The sequence below is a fragment of the Epinephelus lanceolatus genome, chromosome 7 (assembly GCF_041903045.1).
Source record: "Epinephelus lanceolatus isolate andai-2023 chromosome 7, ASM4190304v1, whole genome shotgun sequence".
Lineage (NCBI taxonomy): Eukaryota > Metazoa > Chordata > Actinopteri > Perciformes > Serranidae > Epinephelus > Epinephelus lanceolatus.
Window position 1 is genome coordinate 2,958,897 of NC_135740.1, and position 21,953 is coordinate 2,980,849.

At 41.0% G+C, this 21,953-nt stretch overlaps 1 long non-coding RNA gene across 1 annotated transcript; it reads left to right on the forward strand.

Moving 5' to 3' along the window:
* Positions 1-983: 983 nt before the first annotated feature.
* On the forward strand, positions 984-4,366 carry LOC117260772 (uncharacterized). The gene is made up of 3 exons (XR_013491868.1): positions 984-2,072; positions 2,159-2,259; positions 2,379-4,366. It is a non-coding gene; the product is annotated as an uncharacterized LOC117260772 (long non-coding RNA).
* Positions 4,367-21,953: the final 17,587 nt, after the last annotated feature.

A 21,953-nucleotide genomic window follows, 5' to 3' on the forward strand; every position in this document is an offset into this window, starting at 1 on the left:
CAAACAAAGCCATGTCCACATGGAGACGAGATTAGGTGTATCCGCAAAGGTTTTTTATCGTAGAGATCTTTCGTAAACACGGAACCAGCGTTTTAGGAACCCAAATACGCCAACTTTTGAAACCGGGTCCCAGAGTGAAAAAATCTGAAGATGCCACCATCCATATTTACAACACAGTACAGCTCTTTTCTGAAGCGATGACGCCATAACCCCACCTCTCCCTTAACCCGCATGCGCTAAAGGCACCACAACAACAATGGCTGACTACGCAGTGGTTGCGTTAGTGCTGCAGAAGCTACTGACCCTTATAGCATTTTTGCAGCAAAATCTCCTCCTTCTATACAACCAGCAACAGGTGGAAATGGAGAACAGCGTCAGCATGCACATGTTTTTAAATCCGTGGATAAGAATGAGAAGGGCAACCAGGAGACCAGGAACAACCAGCAATTGTTGGGACAACTTTGTTAATGGCATTGTCGTGGATGCTGAATGGCGGGAGAACTTTCGCATGTCCAGAGCCTCTGTCGTCACCCTGACCGAAGAACTGCGCCCATATATCTAAGGACAAACAACAAACATGAGGGCACCAATTGATCCACTGAAAAGGGTTGCTCTAACACTTTATTATTTGAGTGAAGAGGGAAGGCTGAGGAAGACTACTAATGCCTTTGGTGTGTCGCATTAGGCGGTGTCTGTCATTGTTCCGGAGATATGCAAGTAAAACCTCTCTGTTTTGCTCTCTTGTACCATTGTATCTGCTTGGCCTGCCACATCTACTCTGGGTACTTATGTTAGCTAGTGTTAGCTAGCTAGTGAAATGATATGAACTAGCTAGCTATTTGCAGTAGATACATGCTTTAGATAGCTAGCTAGCTACCTAGCTAACCCGCATAGGCCGTTCACCTTGGTCGTTTAGCACCACAGACACTAACGTTACACGTCTGTGGTTCAGCTAACATCAGCTAGGCTATAAGCCGCAAAACGAGTTGTGGTAAAGCTGGAAACATCCACAGAAGAAGGCAAAATATTAAGATTGATCTTGGGATTTTATACATCTAACTAACGTACGAATGTTCATACATCCACGCTTATAGATATATTCAAATGAAAGTAGGGTTGTCTATTTGGCAGGGCCCTGAGTAGATGTGGCAGGCCGAGCAGATTGTACACACAAAAATAAAATTATTCATCTCAACTCAATGGACTATATCAACAGAAAAGGAAAATATTCCCCTTAATGTACAGGCTGTCTGCAGTTACAAGTACTGATTCATGGATGTCGTGTTTAAGTGGCCTGGGAGTGTGCATGATGCACGGGTGTTTGCTAATTCAAATCTAAACTTGTACTGAAAGACTGGAAAAATCCCTGCTTTGAAAAAACAGATTTTGGACAATGAGAAGGCCATACCAATTTTTCTTCTTGGTGACCCTGCCTACCTGCTGCTGCCTTACCTGATAAAAGAATATTCAAATGGTGGCTCCACACCTCAGGAACAATACTTTGGGCTGTGTTTGTGTAGGGCATGTATGGTCATTGAGTGTGCTTTTGGTCGGCTTAAGGCCAGATTTGCTGCACTTAGAAGGCCTATAGACATCAACTTGGATGACCTGTCCCATGTCATTTACTCCTGCTTTGTCCTCCATAATTTTTGTGAGGCCAGTAAGGAGGCTGTGGATGATCACTCTGTGATGGGAACAATCCCAGGTGAAAATGACTCACAGCCACCCACACATTGCAATAGATATGTCACTGACTGCAATGAGGGGGAGGGAAAGAGAGTGAGGAGAGTGCTCATAGAGTACCTTGACCCTTCAAGACTGACTTAAAAGTTGAGTGTTTTTTCTTTTGTATTAAGATCTGATAATGAATAGATAATCAGATCAATAGTCTCTCCAGAGACTCTTGCTCCCCAGAGACAGCCTGCAACCAGCCCATGGGTGATGCACACGCACACACACACTCTATCTCTCTCACTCAATCACTCACACAGACAGCCCCTGGAGTTTGCAGACACTAACCAAGTGGAGTTCACCGTTAGCACGGACAGCTGGGTGGTCATCAGCACACTCAGGTGAGCACTGGTCTTTCTTTGACTTCTGTATGTCTGTATTGGTCTTGTGGAGCCAGTCAGGTTGAACTGTTGTCTGTGTCATGCAGGATGGAGAAGGTCCAACTGCCTGACATGGACTCCTATCACTGTGCTGTGATGTCTGAGGGTTGAGAGACTCTATCCAAGGGAGAAAACATCCAGCTGGAGGGTGAGTGGGCTGCATTGACACTACACACACACACACACGCACACACACTCTCACACTATCTCTCACTCACTCACACACACCCCCTCCCCCACCCCCCACCCCCCTTCCCTAACCTCCAGGCTTCTCTGCAGAATGTCCTGCAAGGAGCACTACCTGGACTAAAGCTGCCTGTCCTCCTACTGTACATCAAGACCAAGCCCCCCCAGCCCTGCATCTCTGGCAGACAGCATCAACCATCACAGCCCCAGCACTTCCTCCCACTGACTCCTCGGGCTCCTACTCCACCATGAACGGCATCCTCTGCTTTATTTTTATACATGTTTGTGAACTCTTGTCATCTATAAATAACTTGTTCTGAATTCTGAAGAATAGATTGTGGCTATGTGATACAGGAGATACTGAGGGGAAAAGCTTTTCAAGTGAAAATGGCTGCTGGCAAAGTAGAAACATTTTGTCCACTATCAAACAACCACCCATGCCTGTACAGTATTTGCAATTGCAACATTTTGCACTTTAATATTTGCACCAAAAAAGACATTTTTCTCACATTTTAAACACCTTTTGTTAGCAAAAAAATGCTTGTTATTTTGCTTATGACATTTTCAAAGTTGCGAGTACAACCAATGTACAAAGTGTGACATGGAAAAATAAAACAAAAGGCTGCAACCACTTCCAGACCTCTTTCTTAGAAAATAAGGTGCAACAAATAATAGGTGTGCAAATGTATCACATTAATCTGTCATAAAGGACAGTTAAACATCAAGAACAAGAAGAAAGAAGTGTCCAACGCAACCAAGTGAACTAAGCTCTGTGCTTTCTCACTCGTCTTCAAACAGTGCTTGTGTGTATGAAAATGAGGATTTTGTTGAGTTTGCTGCTGTGGGGTGTCATGTATTGGTGTGTATCCTCCAGAGTGGTTTGTTGTTCGCATAGGTGTGCGAATAAAGGTTGGTGTAGTGGGATGAGGGCTCAAATTCATGAATGCTGGTGAGTGTCCCTGGAATTGACCATATCCACCACTGCTACTGTGGGGGTGTGCAACTTGAGTAGTAAGTACTCCATCCTAAGTAAGTAGTAATTGCCTGAACAGGGAAAAGCCACCCTGAATAGTGTTTGTAATGTTGGCAATGTTTGTATTTATCTGTTGCATGTTGTCTGCGTTGCGCCTGGTCGATTCCTCCATTAGCTCCAACATCCTCTTTTTTTATTTGTATGTCTTCCTGTGCTGCATGGTCAGCTGGAGGTTTTCTCTTTAGCCTGTCATCACTTCTGTGACTGTTCAGCTTTGCCTTAAATAAAACAGTGCAAAATCACGTTATTATTTCACAAAACAAGACCAAGGTATGTTTGTAAGGCACTATTTTGGTCAGAATGTCCCTGTCAGTTAACTGTCCTCACATTAAAATGTACTGTATCATAGCATACAGTAAGCCTGCTTAAAATCATGAACCTACATACCTGGAACATATCTCTGCACTACTTGACAACAGCAGGTGTCAGAGTCAGACTTTTACTGGATTCGGTGGTGTGTGGGGAATCGCTAGCAAACTCCGAAGTCGGAGAAGAACTTTGTCTGGAAGATGATTCTTCCAGGTCCCGTCTCGAAGCCAGCGTCGATGGAGTGCGTAGCATGCGATCCACCCCAGACCTCTTCACACAGCTCGAAGAACAAGAGCACCACACGTCCTTGGCCACTCAGACGACCAGTGTCCACCGCCTGCCTGTATTTGCCTCAGATGTTCTTTATCTTGGCGGTGACCTGGGCTTTAGTTATGGTGTTAACGTCGTGGGGAGATCCTTGTTTGTCGGGTGCCTGGGATACTGCGCTGGAAATGCAACCATTATATCACTTTATTTGGACTAGCAGGACTCCCAGTCAACCCTTCCTGCAGTTTTGTAGTTTTGTAATCAAGTGTGACCCTAAGTAGCAGCTCTACCTTGTCGTCAGTCCATACAAAGTGGGCTCCTCTGGCATTTGTATTTTCCGCCATCTTCTTCTTCGTGTTTGTTTACATTGCACGAGTTTAATGCGCATGCGCCATTTCTTATTCTCTGTTTTTGGTGTACTTTGTGGCAGCACTGCAGTGCCACTTACAGGCCTTGCATATATATATGCACTACAGCATTTTCAGTGACGTCATGTTTACGTACACATATCTTGAGATGATTCTGTGTTTATGGAAAACTTTTAAAAAACGAAATCGGTTCCGTCTCTGTGGGGATATGGCCTGAGGCTCCTCTTGTCTGGCTTGACCTAGGTCGTTGCCGTGGAAACTCAACTTCAGAGGAGCTTCAATTAAGGCTTTAGCTTACTGTTCCTAGTTAAGATGTGAGACTGGTGTCACTGTAACCATGAAGAAAAGAAAAAACTAACTAGAACTTATTGTGTACTGTTAGTTTTCAAACTCAGTGAGTGCAAAAAAATACAAAAAAACAACTGTAAGCTTTTACTACATGGGCTGCTTGATCAATTGAGTTAGACGCTGAACTAAATATGATTTCATATTAGGCAGTTCAGTTTTATTTCTTTACCTGAAAATGCATTGAAATGCAAATTGTATGCTTGACTTACAATTAAACTGCACTTCTATATCACAATTTTGTTTTCTTGAGGGTTGTTTTCTTCTGAGAGTAGTCACCTGCAGGACTCAACCATTACAAGGGAGGGGTAAGTAGACCAGTTAAAAAACCCTCATTCTAAACAGCGTTCATTTACGATAGCTTACTCGGGAGGACACTTAAAATATCATGATTTATAAACGTGTTTACTTTTACAAACGTGTTTGTGAGAGTGGGTGCTCTGTCTGTATGATGTTGGACTAAGAGTCTCATCCTACTCTCTAATGTGCTATGTGTGAGCTCAGTCCTGCGTGTTCTTTAATGAAGCAATAGGAGAAGATATTCGGTTTCAGTTAATGTAGTTTATTAAGCAGTAAAGGAATAAAATTACAGAGCTCTGGGTCTCAACTTCACGTCCCTGACGAACAACAAAGGTGTGTCAGTTCACGAAGTCTGACCTCCTGTCCTTTCCCTGACCCAGTATATTTGAGCGTAACAGAGTGTCATTGTGCACGCAAGGCGTTGTCCTCTTCTCATTGGCAGTTCCACTTCCTCCTTCACCACACCACGCCCCTGCCTCGTGTTAATCTGACTCCTTCCCGCTGGCGGTGGGGGCGTGGTTCCTGTTTTGAAAGACGAGAACAACACAACTCCCTACACGTGCTGTACCTTACTATCTGTATATCACTTTCTATTCTTTTTACCATATATGAAACTAATTATCTAAGCATTGCGGTATGTGCTCCTCAGACTTCATGTCTCTTCCTCTCCTGTACTTCTCCACTTCTGCAAAGCAAACACATTCAGATCAGCTGAAGTCATCTCAGTATTCTCATTGTTCACACATCTAAAACTTATATAGTGAAACACAACTTATAGTAAAACACATAAAATCATTCTATTCCCAACAATGAGGATGTCTCATAACTACAGGTGTGGCATGATGATTGGCTGGAGGTGTGGGTTCTGTCTGGTGGAGTGTTGAGCACTGATTGGCTCCTCAACTACCATCAGCTGTTCAAACCCTCGGCTTGCCAACAAGCTGGTTGACAGTCGTCTGACAGCAGCAGAGTTGTGTCCTCGGCCTCCAAACCATTGTTACTGTATCCATGTTAAACCTGACAGTTTTTCTTCTTTAGCAATTGTTTGTGCCTCCTGTGTGTTATCTTAGTGAGTTTTTGCTTTTGTGCTTGAGCTTTTAGTAGCCTAATTCATTTTAAGTTATTTACATGTATTATTTTTAAATTAACTTTGAAGCTGTGGGGGTATCTTTTATATTGTATATTTTTCTCCTGTTTCAGATGTATCCTAGGGAGCCAGTAAGTGTCTTTTTGTTTTTTATTTTCAGTAGGTGTATTGCCTTTAAGGCATATATTTTTTGTAAGACTTTTATTTTGAAGTGCATTGTCAGACTTGAGAGCAGACTACTTCCTGTTAGTTTGTGTTCATTTTGAAACCAGTTCTCTCCACTTCTATCCATGATGTAGACACCACAGAGGCAATGTCTTTAGTAGCATAATTCATAGCTACGCTTATAAGTTAAAGGGCCAGTGTGTAATATTTGGCATGGTTTATTGTCAATCTGAATCTGAATCTGAATCTGAATATTCTACCCATTAATATGTTTATATAAGTGTATAATCGCTATAAAATAAAATTTGTTTGTTTTTCGTAGCCTTATAATTATGCTTTTATATATATATACATATATATATATATATATATATATATATATATATATATATATATATATATATATAGCAAGGGCCTTGCTTTATAGAGGTCGCCATCTTACAGCAGACCGAGCGGACAATCCAGCCAGCCAGAGAACGCGTTTTGCGTGTATAAATAAACCAACAAAGACAGCGGAAGGAAGGAAGGAAGGAGGAAGAAACAGCAAAGAGTGTTAGTAGTTCGTCAATAGAGAGTAGTGAAAAGTTTTTTTAGTTATAAAGTTTGCGAATGGACCACACTTACCACGCAACAGGAGAGAACGAACCCGAACCGTCATCTGCGAGGAAAAAAAGACGCAGCTTCACTCCTTGTGATGCACTCTCTGTGGTGCTTTCCCTCCTGATGATATATCTCCCCAACAATGGCAGCAGTAGCACCGAATCCCATTCTGTGCATTCAGCCTCTTTTCCTGCCCGCTCACCATCAAACACATGGAGTTCCTCATCTGTATGCTCCGGCTCAAACAGGTATGGCTCTGGGTCTGTGTCCGCTACAAGAAACTCTTCAAAATCGTGTTCAAAGTCGTCCATTGCAGCTACTATAGTACTGAGATATTGTTAGGCTAAATAAACAGCTGAGCTCTGTTTACAGGCTACGCTGTCGGTCAGTGTGCGGGCTGGAGATTGGTGGAACAGAGAGGGGAGGGGGTCCCCACTCAGAATGGTAAACGAGTATGTGTGTATGAAGTGTGTGTTATGCTAGAAGAGTCAGAGTTTGGGACGGAGTCTTTTACCCCCTGGAGTGTTACCGGAGTTTTTGGAGTGCTCAAATAAACTGGCCTTTTTCCCGAACGCTCCTCTGGTTTCCTGCTCGTGAGTGATTCATTACAATATCGTAACATGGTTTAGATTTCTAAATGAACATTCACCTCGTGGCTAGATAGACCTACTCCTGAAAAACTCGTGCGCAAGGCTTTTTGTCCCTACGAGGCCACTGTCATTTACCCGACGGGAGGGGTGAGCGAGTGAGCCCTGCAATCTAGAATTTGACCACTGATGTCACTGTTTTCAACCCATTTTACACACTGGCCCTTTAATGTTGAGAAGATATTTACATTGAAAAAACATTTCATTGTAGTTAATAAGATCGTTTATTTACACATATTTACATGGAGAAATGTTAGCATGTTAGCAACAGAATGGTGAGTTTGTTTGTATTCTGTTCTTATTGCAGTTTTCACTCTGTAAGATGATGAAAGAGCCTCACTAAACTTCAGCTAAAGTTTAAAACGTCTCAGAGCATCATTTTATGTGCAGTTCATACATTGCAGTGAAGACAACACAGTAGGTGTAGCTAGTATTTTTAGGGTTAGATAGTTGTGTCTGCTCCACTGCAGTGTGTCACTCTGGATAGTCAAAGGTAAGTCCTTTAAGTTGTGAAGAAGACCTAATTTTTCTTCAAGTGTAATGTATGTTCCATTTTTAAGGTGGTGCACCTGTTAGGAAGAAATAAACTCCAGCATTTACTTGTACTGTTCCTTCCAATACTTAATCACATTTAATATAATAAAATTACTTCTGATACCTAAGTACAGTAAATATAAGATACTTAAAGACTTTTACTCAAGTAATAGTCTAATAGGTGACTTTCACTTCTACCAAAGTCATTTTCTGGTAAAATATCTGTACTCTGACTCAAGTATGACTTTTAGGTACTTCATCCACCAGTGTGCCATTTTATCCTGTGGCCTGTCTTGCCTGTTCTTAGACATTGTGATTAAAAAAATAGAAATGCAATAAAAGTTTTGTTTATCAAAACAAAATGTTGTTGTATATTGAGGGTTATTGTGTTGTGCGCATTGTTTTCTTTTCTCAAAATGCTTCAGAAAGTCCAGTTTCAAGTAATGAAAGATGGCAAACTACACACGAATCTGCCAGTTTGTATATATGTTGTCTCTCAATCATTACTGCCATTACTGTGTTGGCAGAGTGGAACGGAACACATTTACACTGACAGTGAAAGCACTGATGGTTGGCCTAATCACAGTCAGCACTCACCCTCTCAGCTCTGAGCCCTGACCTCAACTCCATCCAACGCCTGTGGGATGAACTGGAACGCCAACTGCTAGCCAGACCTTATCACCCAACATCAGTGTTGTGTGACCTCAGTAGTGCTCTTGTCTCTGAGCAATTCAGAGCAAATCCCTGCAGCCAGCTTTTAACATCTGGCGGAAAGCCTGAAACCAGAAGAGTGGAGGCTGTTGTAGCAGCAAATGAATGCCCATGTTTTGTAATAAGATATTCAGCAATAACACATGGGTATGATGTCCAGAACGTTGGGCCATATCACAATGTTCAAATAATGGAGAGCACTGCCCTGCTTTACTGTTGTCACCAGAGTTCGGAGTAACGCGTTATAGTAATAAATCAAGTTTTAACGCATTACCAACAGGATTTGGGGTAATATTATTACATTTACAATGTCAAGTAACGCGTTATCACCCAAAATAAACTGTTTATTCTTTTCATGTTTTCATTCATCCACACTGATCCACACTGCTCTACTTCCACCAGTGTGCCACCAGAAAAAATATCATCCGGTTATTGTGTCTTATCATGTCATTACAGACTTTTTACACGATTACACGCCACTCAGCAACAGTTATTATACTAGATGTTTATCAGATAGTGCTGTTGCAAAATTTAAGGAAATTACTCCTTCGTCGTTAAATTTAATACCATGTTCTTCAGTAACAGAGGTTTCCCGTACTGACTTTAAACTCTCCCAAATTGATCATCTCATTGATAGCGCCGTAGGCTCGCTGCGAACAACACTCGACTCTGTAGCACCTCTTAAAAAATCCCATAAGTCAAAACAAATATCGCGAAAAATTTAAAGGAAATGGCGATTAACCAAACTGGAAGAATCTCGTTTAGTCTGGGCAGACAGTCTCAAAACATATAAGAGGGGCCCCCGCAATGCCAGAGCAAACTATTACTCAGCATTAATAGAAGAAAACAAGAACAACCCCAGGTTTCTTTTCAGCACTGTAGCCAGGCTGACTGAGAGTCAAAGCTGTATTGAGCCTTGTATTCCTTTAGCCCTTAGCAGTAATGATTTTATGAGCTTTTTTAAATGATAGAATTCTAACTATTAGAGGCAAAATTCATGACCTCTTGTCCTCAGATAGTACCTATCTAACCTCAAACACAGCTGTAAGACCTAATATATATTTAGAGACCTTCTCCCTGATTTCTCTTCAACAATTGACCGCAGTGATTTCTTCATCTAAATCATCAATGTGTCTCTTAGACCCCATCCCAACTAGGCTACTTAAGGAAGTCTTACCTTTAGTTAACACTCACTTATTAGACATGATGAATATATATTTATTAACAGGCTATGTACCACAGTCTTTTAAGGTAAAAAAGCCCACCCTGGATCCAGAGGTGTTAGCCAACTATAGACCAATATCTAATCTTCCCTTTCTTTCAAAGATCCTTGAGAAAGTAGTCGCAAACTAGCTGTGTGATTTTCTCCATGATAATAATTTATTTGAGGAATTTCAGTCAGGATTTAGAGTGCATCATAGCACTGAAACAGCACTAGTTAAAATTACAAATGACCTTCTGATTGCTTCAGACAAAGGACTCGTCTCTGTACTTGTTTTATTAGATCTTAGTGTGGCATTTGACACTATTGACCATCAAATTCTGCTACAGAGACTGAACATTTAAACGTGCAATATGTAATTTTCTGCCGCTAGGGGTCTCAAACCAAAACAATAACAGAAGTAGCGTGGGATCATGGGAGTTGTAGTTATATAACAGAAACAGATCTAACGTTCCTCTCTCCGTGTAACTGAAACTGACCGTGGCAGTTTTTTTGGCAGAGCGAGCTTCAGCAGCAGAGAAATGCTCATGGACGAGATATATTACTGAAGTTATATTCACTTTATGTTTCACTTTATGCAAATGGGGTCCGTCGGCCGGTGTAGCAGCCCGAGCCGATCTGGTACCTACACCGGATCGTAAAAACTCTGATCTAACTATCAGTAGTAACGTTTTACCGTGTGTGTGTGTGTGTGTGTCTGTGTGTCTGTGTTAGAGTGTGGCACGGGCCACATATCTCTGTCCGAACCTGAACCGAGTCCGTCATTATTTAATGACTAAAGCACTGAGTTTGTGTCACACAGTTGTTATGGTTACAGGCTATTTAACAGGCCGGGCGTGCTCAGCGGAGAGGGAGACCTCCGTGTTTGAGACAGGAGTGGGATGTCCGACGCTTCCAGCGAGAGGAGAGGGAGAAATATAACAAAATAAGATAAAATAGGAGACACCTGTCTCCCTCTTTTATTTAATTTTCAGTGTTTAATCATGGTGGAGGTGGGCGGCGGGAGGTCCGAGACTTCCAGCGAAAAATCAGACACCGCCCACCCGTTAGATCCAATACTGAGTATCTGTACCATAATAATATAACGTTACATTGTTATACACAGTAATCAACTGGATAACTGTGTTACAAAATGCTGTGTAACTGTTAATGACAGTCATAACCAGTGTGGCAATTACATAAGCACAAAACGATTGCAATAAACCATTGTACATACACTCTTAACAAGAATGTGTCAATATTAACACAGTATGTGTTGAATTTCTACACATCAATGAGTTGAATTTGGGACAACACGTGTTATGTTAATTTTGACACATTCAGTGTGTTAATATATCAACACAGTGACTGTGTCACATAGATTAACACAGAGATGTGTATAATGTGTAAGTACTAACACATTCATGTGTTGCTACATAAAATTTATATTAACACATTCATGTGTTACTCAAAATTACACAGTGATCGGACACAAGCTTGTGTTACTCTAAACAAATGGCAGAATACAATTAATAAAAAGGAAAATGCCACTTGGAATCATTTTGAAAAATTATTTATTTCAAGAAATATTTTTTAAACATTTTAAAACATTTAGTCAACATGTCTTGTTTCACTCATTAATCTTCAAAGTCTCTTTAAAAACCTTTTACCTAGCATTAAGACATTTGGTCAACAATTCTTTTCATTTTCATTTTAACTTCACAGAAAATAAAAAAAATAAATTAATTACAAGCTCATTTCTAGAAGATAACCAAGGGGTCCGGTGTATGAAACACTGTAAAAACAAAGGCCAATTTGGTACAATACTGTATAGGCAAATGTCTTCAGAGACCGAAAATACAAGCTTAACATGCTGAGTCGCCAACATGAAAAAACCCGCACATACAATCAGACAAGCTTCAAGACATCATTTAGACAGGCTGTCTACAGCAGCAGAGCAAAATGCTTTTACAACACACAGATAACTCACATAACTCATAACTTGTGGGGGAGTGAAGTGGCGAACAATTTGATTCAATAACACTCGTATTCACTAACCCTCGTATTCACTGATGAGCATATTATTGACCTATTTAAGTGCAATACAATGAAAACAACCGGCCAGTGCGCCTCGGACTATCTAACATACCACATCTGATCACTTGCAACAAATATGAAGGACACTCACAAGTAAGATGACTACAGAACCTCTCTTTTTTTCCCTCCCGATTCCAATGTATGGCAGCTGCCATACCTCGCCATACCTAAATGACACCTATGGTGGTGGTCCAGGGTCCGGCGGTGGTCCAGGGTCATTTCCAGAGAGTTCCATTTTAGCTGCTGCATAAGAAAAAGAAAAACGTTCCAATACAAAATTTAAGGACAAACTTAAATTTTCTACAAATGATAAATGATATTTACAAAATAATTTTATTTGGAGCATACAGGGCATAGGCACTTTGTGCGGTTCCCATTTTGACATGTCATTGCAGAAAATAATGACCAATATTATGGACCTGCATGTGTTTATATTCTATACATAATCATCACTGTTAAAATAATAAAGGCACATGGTCAAAAGCCTTAAATATTAATCATTCCTGTTTTATTTAAGGTAATTATTTCTTTATCTCATTTACTACATAACACACATTAATAATTGTGTCATTAATATTGTAATAAACTGTTTTGCTATACTGTCCTAAACTGCATTTTACTTGGTGTAATTTTGGTAACAAGCACAGTAGAACATAGGCTAACATTAGCAGCTAACATTAACGTTAGCTTACTGTTTGACAGCCCTGCTGAACAAAATGGGAAGCTTACCATATCTGGATTTTCTTAGAGATATGATTTAGCTGGTGGTTTCTACACATGTCGACTTTAACTGACTGATAAACAGTTCGATGAGATAGTTTAAATTAAACTGGTAATGGATACTTACCAAGGATCCGACAGCACCCCAGGCGAAGCAGCCTCCATCTTCCTCCCCTTTGTCTGTCTCATAGTAAAGCACATGTAAAGGGCGACCCCTTCCCGCCTCTTAAAGTAACACACCCATTGTGTTAAACTGGTTGCCGCCAATTAAAGTAACACACACATTGTGTTAAACTGTCCAGCACATTAAACGTGTTAAGCTTTCTGTGCATTTTTGTACACAACTGTGTTGAAATCCACACAAAATGTGTTACACATGTAACAACACATTTTTTGTGTCATTTTTTAACACATCTCTTCTAAGAGTGTAGTCACACCAGTGTTACCCAGACATGATGCACCACTTAGTATTTAGAAAATTTAGACTACTAAACTGAATATATAGCAAAATAAATGATTCACTCCACATAAATAAGTAAAACTAATAGCTAAAACACATAAGTCTTCTAATGTTGCAACCTATCTATTGTAAGCTGATCATGTCCTCTCTGTATCTCAAGATCTTTATACCCTGCTTTGTGTGTCTCTTGATATGAATATGTTGCAGGGAGATGGCAATAGTTCCTCACTGGAGGAAACTATGGATTTGTCAGATGAGACCTGGAGTCCCTCTCTCCATAGCGGAGGTCCATCACAGGAGAGAGCAAGAGGGAGAGGAGAGAGAGAGAGATGAATGTTACAGCAGGGACAAGCAGAGCAGCAGGAGAGAGGAGAGTCAAGAGGAAGACCAGCAGCTAGAGGGAAAGGGAGAGGGAGAGGAAGAGGAAGAGGGACGAGGGGAAGGATGTCAGCTGGAGGGAGAGGGACCGGTACAGCATTTGGAGTGTCAGAGGAGGACAGAGTGAGGGTGGAAAGGCTGCAGGAGGAGAGGAGGTCACAGACACAGGTGTAAGGAAATACTGCAAGTGTCCGAGACAGGTCAAGTTTGATGGTTTGAGTTAGATAATATCAGCCATCAGGCTTTATAATTCTTCAGTAAGTGGTAGATGAGCTGCCAGACAAGTGAATTTCCCTTTGAGGATCAATGACGTTATTCTTATCTATGATTTGTCATTTTTCAGGAGCTGATAGAGAACATGTCACAGGATGATGCCAGGGGACTTTTACAAAGGGTTATGGACAGGGAACCTGGTCTCATTTTTGATGTCCTGCAACTTGCTCATCAGAGACCAGAAGCACCAGTTGAGGGTGGGCCTCAATGGTGCCGATGCACAAGGTGCAGGTTAATGCCCACTGACATCGAAAATAAATGTTGTCGCATGGATGAGGCCAACTGTATAAGTAGGTTGCCCCACATGGCATTGTTCATTTTAGATGAACATGTGTTGCACCTCTCACGGCGATTAAGAAATGACATATACACGCTTCACGACACACAGGAGCCTGGGGATGACAACCGGGAATACCGCCACGCCGCCTACAAGAATTTTGTTTTGTGGCAGTGTGGTGCACTTGGAGCAAGAAACCAGGTTGTCATCCCGAGCTGTTGTGTGTGGAGAATCCGGGACAAATACCCTGACCCTAATGGCCAGTACACTGGTTTCATATCAGCTGTACTGTGATAACTTATTCATATCAATGTTACTGTTTGTTATCTGTACAGTTTGGAATTGTTATATTATATTTTTAATTGTTCCATAATTAGTTCACTCATTGTTCAGTTATTGTCATAGTAAGAGTAATAGAAGACAGAATCTATGTTTTTTATATACAGATCAAAATATTTATTTCTATTTAAAAAAAATGAAAATTGATTCGTACAATTTTTGATTTGCATTGAATGTGTGAAAGGTATTATTACATTTACATATAATTACATTTTTTTTACAAATAAAGAGTGATGTGTGGTTCGGATGAAAGAGGATGTTGTGCAGGTTCAGCTCTCGTCTCTGTGAGGCAAAAGACATTGCTTTCAGATGAGCAGGAATAAAAACAATTTACCATCTAAGAAGAATATTGACTAGGGAAATACCACTAGTCAATCTGACAGAACAGTATTATTATCATACTAAACTTCTGCTATTATGGGCTGATGATAGATTACTTTGCAGGAAATGTACTGTATACACCATGAATACTTGGAACACATTTAGCCATACCATACCTAGGCCTCTACTTACACTGTGTTTTCAAGGTCATTTGCGTCTTCATCCACGCTAACAGTGGACTCATTATGAACACTCAGCTTAGAGAAACTAAGAAACAAAACACCAAAAGAAAATTATAGTTTAAAACTGGGGTCTGTTTTACGGACAGGGGTGGGAAACATGCATCACATCGGCCCTATCTGACTTGTGATGCCCACACATATGGTTTATAGGCTGTATTGTAAGTAATTATAGTATGCTGAAGGAATTTATAATATAGCCTTGTGTAAATGTAAAAACAACCAATACCACATTTCCTTTAAAAATTACCACAAGTAAAAGTCACCTTTCATCAAGGACATTTTTTTCTAGGTCTTCAACTCCAGGCTCCTGGAAGCATTCATCTCTGTAAAATAAATTTCTGCCATTTGATCTGTGTGCTTATTATACGCAGCAACTTGTGACATTCTAATATTTCTGTATTTCAGACCTTTCTGATGGAGAGGGTTTGGAAAAGCAGTCCATGTCTCTTGCTGGGAGTTGAAACAGATGGTCCTCCTTTTTGGTAACTGTTGATATTGAAAAAAGGCCAAATAATTCTTTATCTGAGAATCAAAGCTTATTAAAACAATATCCTCATCTTTACAAAATCAGACATTTTTTCACATTTTGTAAAGCCAGTGTAGCAGATGTAAGTGTGTGTTCCCACAACCTAAAATGACATGAGAAGAGAGTAACATACCCTGTAAATTTCTTAGTAGATCTGTATATGAATAACATGTATAAGGCGTAACTAAGTGTTGACTGTAGTTAGTACAAATTACAGAAGCCACATAAGAAGCTTTTATAAATGCAGTTCATTTACCGGCATCAGCTCAGCATTAACGTTATAGAAAGCTATCGTTAGATGTTGTCGTTAGCCAGCCTCCACTCCACACCGCTCAGCAGCAGAGGCCGCTGGCCGGAGCGCTGGTGCCCTGGCGGGCAGCAGTGCTTGCAATACACTGGTGGAAATGATTAATACTTCGATAACATCAGCCAGATATTTGCTTACCTGTCACCCAGCTTACCAGAAAAATTTATGTGGAAAAACTACATATTATATCTTTAATTGGCCTAAAAGGTTCTGTACTAAGCTTGTTAAAATCTTATTTTTCTGATCGTTTTCAGTTTGTTCATGTTGATGATGATGATGAATCATCTCTGAACACTAAAGTTTGTTTCGGAGTCCCACAAGGTTCTGTGCTCGGACCAATTCTGTTCACTCTATACATGCTTCTCTTAGGTAACATCATTAGAAATCACTCTGTAAATTTCCATTGCTATGCGGATGATATACAATTGTATTTATCGATGAAGCCAGAAGAAACTAATCAATTAACTGAACTTCATAACTGCCTTAAAGACATAAAAACCTGGATGAGCTCCAATTTCCTGATGTTAAATTCAGACAAAAATGAAGTTATTGTTCTTGGCCCCAAACAACTCAGAGACTCTTTATCTGATGACATAGTTTCTCTGGATGGCATTGCTCTGGCCTCTAGCACTACTGTAAGAGACCTCGGAGATTTGTCTTTTAACTCCTGTTTAAAACAAACTTCACGGACTGCGTTTTTTTCATCTGCATAATATTGCGAAAATTAGGCCTATCCTGACCCGAAAAGATGCAGAAAAATTGGTCCATGCTTTTGTTACCTCTGGGCTGGATTACTGAAATTCCCTATTATCAGGTAGCTCTAATAAGTCTTTAAAAACTCTCCAGCTCATTCAAAATGCAGTGGCACGTGTACTGACAGGAACTAAGAGGCGAGAACACATTTCTCCTGTTTTAGCTTCTCTGCACTGGCTCCCTGTAAAATCCATAACTGTTTAAAATCCTACTGTTAACTTATAAAGCTCCAAATGGTCAGGCTCCGTCATATCTTAGAGAGCTCATAGTGCCATATTATCCCACCAGAATGAGAGAATGCGGGGTTACTTGTGGGTCCCTAAATTTACCAAAAGCAGATCAGGAGCCAGACCGCCAGATCAGCTATCAGGCTCCTCTCCTGTGGAATCATCTTCCTGTTGAGGTCCAGGAGGCAGACACTGTCTCCACATTTAAGACTAGACTTAAGACTTTCCTCTTTGATAAAGCTCAGGCTTGCCTTGTACCTAGTTAGGCTGATTTAGGCCTAGTCTGCCAGGGGACCTCTTGTAATACACCGGTCTCTCTCTCTCTCTCTCTCTCTCTCTCTCTCTCTCTCTCTCTCTCTTTCTCTCTCTCTCTCTCGTCCTGTTACTGCATCTTGCCACTCTGCCACATCCTGCAACTTGGCCATACTGCATGTCCCTAACTCAGTTTCTTCTACGGAGCCTTTGTGCTCCACTGTCTCGCAGGTTAACTTATATCGCAGCGGTGCCTGGATAGTGTGATGTGTGTGGTTGTGCTGCTGCCGTGGTAAATGGTAAATAGACCTGCATTTGTATAGTGCCTTTGTAGTCATCTGACCTCTCAAAGCACTTTTTACATTAGGAGTCACATTCACCCATTCACACACACATTCTGACACTGTTGGCCAAGGCTACCATACAAGGTGCCACCTGCTACTCATACTTCGACATGCAGACTGGTGGAGCCCAGGATCGAACCACTGATCTTTCCATTGGTGGACGACCCACTCTACCTCTGAGTCACAGCTGCCCCCATGGTCCTGCTGCTGCTGTTATCATTACTCATTACTATCTGTCCTGCATCTCTTTCTCTCTCTCTGTCTCATTGTGTCATACGGATTACTGTTAATTTATAATGTTGATCTGTTCTGTACGACATCTATTGCACGTCTGTCCGTCATGGAAGAGGGATCCCTCCTCAGTTGCTCTTCCTGAGGTTTTTACAGTTTTTTTTCCTTATCTGCTGCGAGGGTCCTCAGTACAGAGGGATGTCGTATGCTGTAAATCCCTGTGAGGCAAATTGTGATTTGTGATATTGGGCTTTATAAATAAAATTGATTGATTGCAGCATTGAATCGCCAAGGAAACTCATGTAGTTCAGTGCTCTGAGCCAAACAGCAAAGGTTGTGAATACTTAGTCCTGCCCCCCCTGTGTTCTGATTGGTTCAAAGTTATGCTGTGGTGGTCCCAGTCATCATATACTCCACCAATAAACATTGGTTTTGGTATTGTTTTTACGGAAATTTGAACAAACACGGAGGGAAACTGAGACTGAGCTGCATTTGCTTCCATGAAAACATTCACAAAAATAACAGGTTTGCATGACAGAGCACAGCACAAAGCAAGATCAAGATGGCAAAATGTTGGAGCATAGCCAAGGAATCATCGTTTTTTTTTTTTTTTTCCCCGAACGAGTCGCCTGCAGCGTTAAAGTGGATTCTCGTAAAGAAAAAGGGGAAAAAAGTGTTATCTATGTTCTCGAAATTTCAGTGTACTGTACTTAAAGGAATACGCCAACGATTTGGGAGTTATGCCCTTTCTCTATCATTTTCATATTGAGACAACATGATCGATATCTTTTTTGTGTCTGTACGTCCAGTGGCTGGGTCTCACAATTGAACAACACTGAACATACAATTGAAGTCTATAGGGGGTCAGTAGCCTACTCGTAAAAGTGAACAAATAAACGTTACACAAACCCTGAAGCTGGCATTTCTGCATGTGCATTTAAAATAAACATGTTTAAACATTAATTCGAAAAATGAGAGTCCTTTTTAGTCGTTTAAGAAGAAGTTTGATACATGGAACTATAGTGTGTTTACGTCCTGCGCTGTGATCCGCGGAGGGATACACTGGTGAGCAGGCACAGACATAGCCTGTAAACAAAACTCAGTTGTTTATTTATAGCCTAACGATATCTCCGGACTATAGTAGCTGCAATGGACGACTTTGAACGCGATTTTGAAGAGTTTCTTGTAGCACACACAGATCCAGAGCCATACCAATACCTCCGCTGTCAGCGAGAGCTGTTAGCGAAGTCATCTAGCAAAAGAGCTAGCAAAATTTTCCTGTGAAGATCTCTCATGTTGACTGTACCAACTGAACTGAGACAAGTTGAGTAGTGTACTATTTAAAGAGCTGATATATAGGCGCGAAATGGGCTATGGTAATGAGCACAAAATTTGAAAACATAGATTAATTATCAACCGCATAGAAATCAACCTATGGTCAACAATCACTTTTAATAGTGGAAAAAAAAGCTTATGCTTATTTTTCTTTTGCATAGATAAATGAGATATTGTTTGTTCACAACTACGATTGCAATTTACTTCCTACTTCCGGCACTGTAACACTCCGTTTCTCCCATGTTGTCAATGCTCGAGTAGGAAAACTCCAATGCCTCCATGGTCCGATGGTCAACGCAACCTCTGCCATGCTGCACGCTAGTCCGTTACTATCCATCATTTTCACCTCCATTGGAATGAATGACTTCCGATCAGCGTCAATCTGTCAATGCGTTAGGCTGTGCACCAAGCGTCAGACTCACTGGTTTTGTGAAGGCCTCTTTATTGTTAAAAACATGTGGCTGAGGTCCCAACAGTAGTGTATAATGACATGACAATTCACAACAACCTTCAGGGGATATGTTGTCTAGTGGAGAATTGGCAAGTGGATGAATGAAAAGTAAAAACAATAAACAGTTTATTTGGGGTGGTAAGGCATTACGTGACATTGTAAATTTAATAACATTACCCGAAATCCTATTGGTAACACATTAAATTACTTTGTTACTGCTTAAAGGGTCAGTGTTTAATATTTGGCATGGTTTATTGTCAAATCTGAATCTGAATATTCTACCCATCAGTATGTTTATATAAGTGTATAATCGCTATAAAATAAAATTCGTTTGGTTTTCGTAGCCTTATAATTATGCTTTAAATATATATATATATATATATATATATATATGTATATATATATATATATATATATATATATAGATATATATAAAATCCAGCCAGCCAGAGAACGCGTTTCACGTGTATAAATAAACCAACGAAGACAGCGGAAGGAAGGAAGAAGGAGGAGGAAACAGCAGAGAGTGTTAGTAGTTCGTCGATAGAGAGTAGTGAAAAGGTTTTTTTAGTTATAAAGTTTGCGAATGGACCATACTTACCACGCAACAGGAGAGAATGAACCCGAACTGTCATCTGCAAAGAAAAGAAGACGCAACTTCACTCCGTGTGATGCACTCTCTGCGGCGCTTTTCCTCCTGATAATATATCTCCCCAACGATGAGGATTCAGCCTCTCTTCTCGCCTGCTCAGCATCCAACACATGGATTTCCTCATCTGTATGCTTCGGCTCAAACAGGTATGGCTCTGGATCTGTGTCAGCTACAAGAAACTCTTTAAAATCGCGTTCAAAGTCGTCCATTGCAGCTACTATAGTCCAGAGATATTGCTAGGCTAAATAAACAGCTGAGTTTTGTTTACAGGCTACGTCTGTGCCTGTGCTTACTCACCGGTGTATCCCTCCGCAGATCACAGTGCAGGACGTACTGAAAATTTTAGTCTTATGTCAATAACAGACAATAGGATAGCAGTAACGTTACTCCTATGTACCCTGCTGATTGGATTCAGTACAGCTAAAACCACCGTTTATTACCGAACAGTACAGGTTACTGTTGGCCGTAACTACGCCAAAACAACCAACAAACAACTTAGCTGTAACTCCAACTGTGCACTGCTGCTCTTTCCTCCAGCTCGCTCATACACACACCAGCAAGCGCACTCACACAGCCCTCATCCCCTTCACACTCGCACCCCGCCCCCTACCTATACTCATTCAATCCCAAACATGCCATTAACTCACAGAACATTGACATTATACCAGAACATTTACTGCAGGGTCGGGGCAGTGGTGAGTGTGGTAAGCTGTCAGTCAGTGTGCGGGCTGGAGATTGGTGGAGCAGAGAGGGGAGGGCTGCCCCACTGGGTACTGTAAGTGAGTATGTGTGTATGAAGTGTGTGTGTTATGCTAGAAGAGTCAGAGTTTGGGACGGAGTCTTTTACGTGCTACCCCCTGGAGTGTTACCGGAGTTTTTGGAGTGCTCAAATAAACGGGCCTTTTTCCCGAACACTACTCTGGTCTCCTGCTCGTGAGGGATTCATTACAATATCGTAACATGGTTTAGATTTCTAAATAAATATTCACCTCGTCGCTAGATAGACCTACTCCTGAAAAACTTGTGTCTGCACAAGGCTTTTTGTCCTACGAGGCCACCGTCATTTACACAACGGGAGGGGTGAGCGAGTGAGCCCTCCAATCTAGAATTTGACCACTGATGTCACTGTTTTCAACCGATTTTACACACTGGCCCTTTAAATATATTTTACTGTATTGTGTTACTTTTGGAATGCATTACCCCCAACACTGGTCAGAAGCCACCAAATTTGAGCTTTTACAGCCAAAATGTTTGTCCAGGGGGCCCACCCCCAGACCCCCTTGCTGCTACTTATACTACTTGCTGGCTACTCAATGTTTTTGGAAAGCCCTGCATTTAATATAACCACAAAGTAGGCTGTGAAAGTGTGGCAGATGAGGTTTGATGCAACAAAAGGCTGGCTCAGGATGACATGACTCTGCAGTTGTCATAGGTATTTATCGGCTGATAGGCATTGATGGACACCCAGGTGAACATGATCATTTTAGCGCCTTTTACTTGTGAGATGCAATGACGTGCCACCGCAAAATACTGTCCATCTCTACCAAAGCAGGGCTCAAACACTGATCAAAATTAGTCTACACCGAGTTTGAAAGAGAGACAGAATAATTAAGATATATAAAAAGAAAAAGTGCTGATTTCTACTGTTTCCTAACGTGTTTTGGGGCCTGTCCATGATGTCAAATGTGACACACCAAAAAATCCCACACAAACCCAGAAAGGCATACTTGTCTGCTGCAGAACCGTGTCTGTCGTCGATTTTTAGCGGGTTTACCCGTGTTTATAAAACCTGCATACATGCGCTAATTTTGGTGAAAAGGGTCACAGGGCTGCTGTGTGGGAATATGATGGTCCCATTCTTAATCCTGTCTACAAAGGTCTGATTGGTCAACTGAAATTGTATG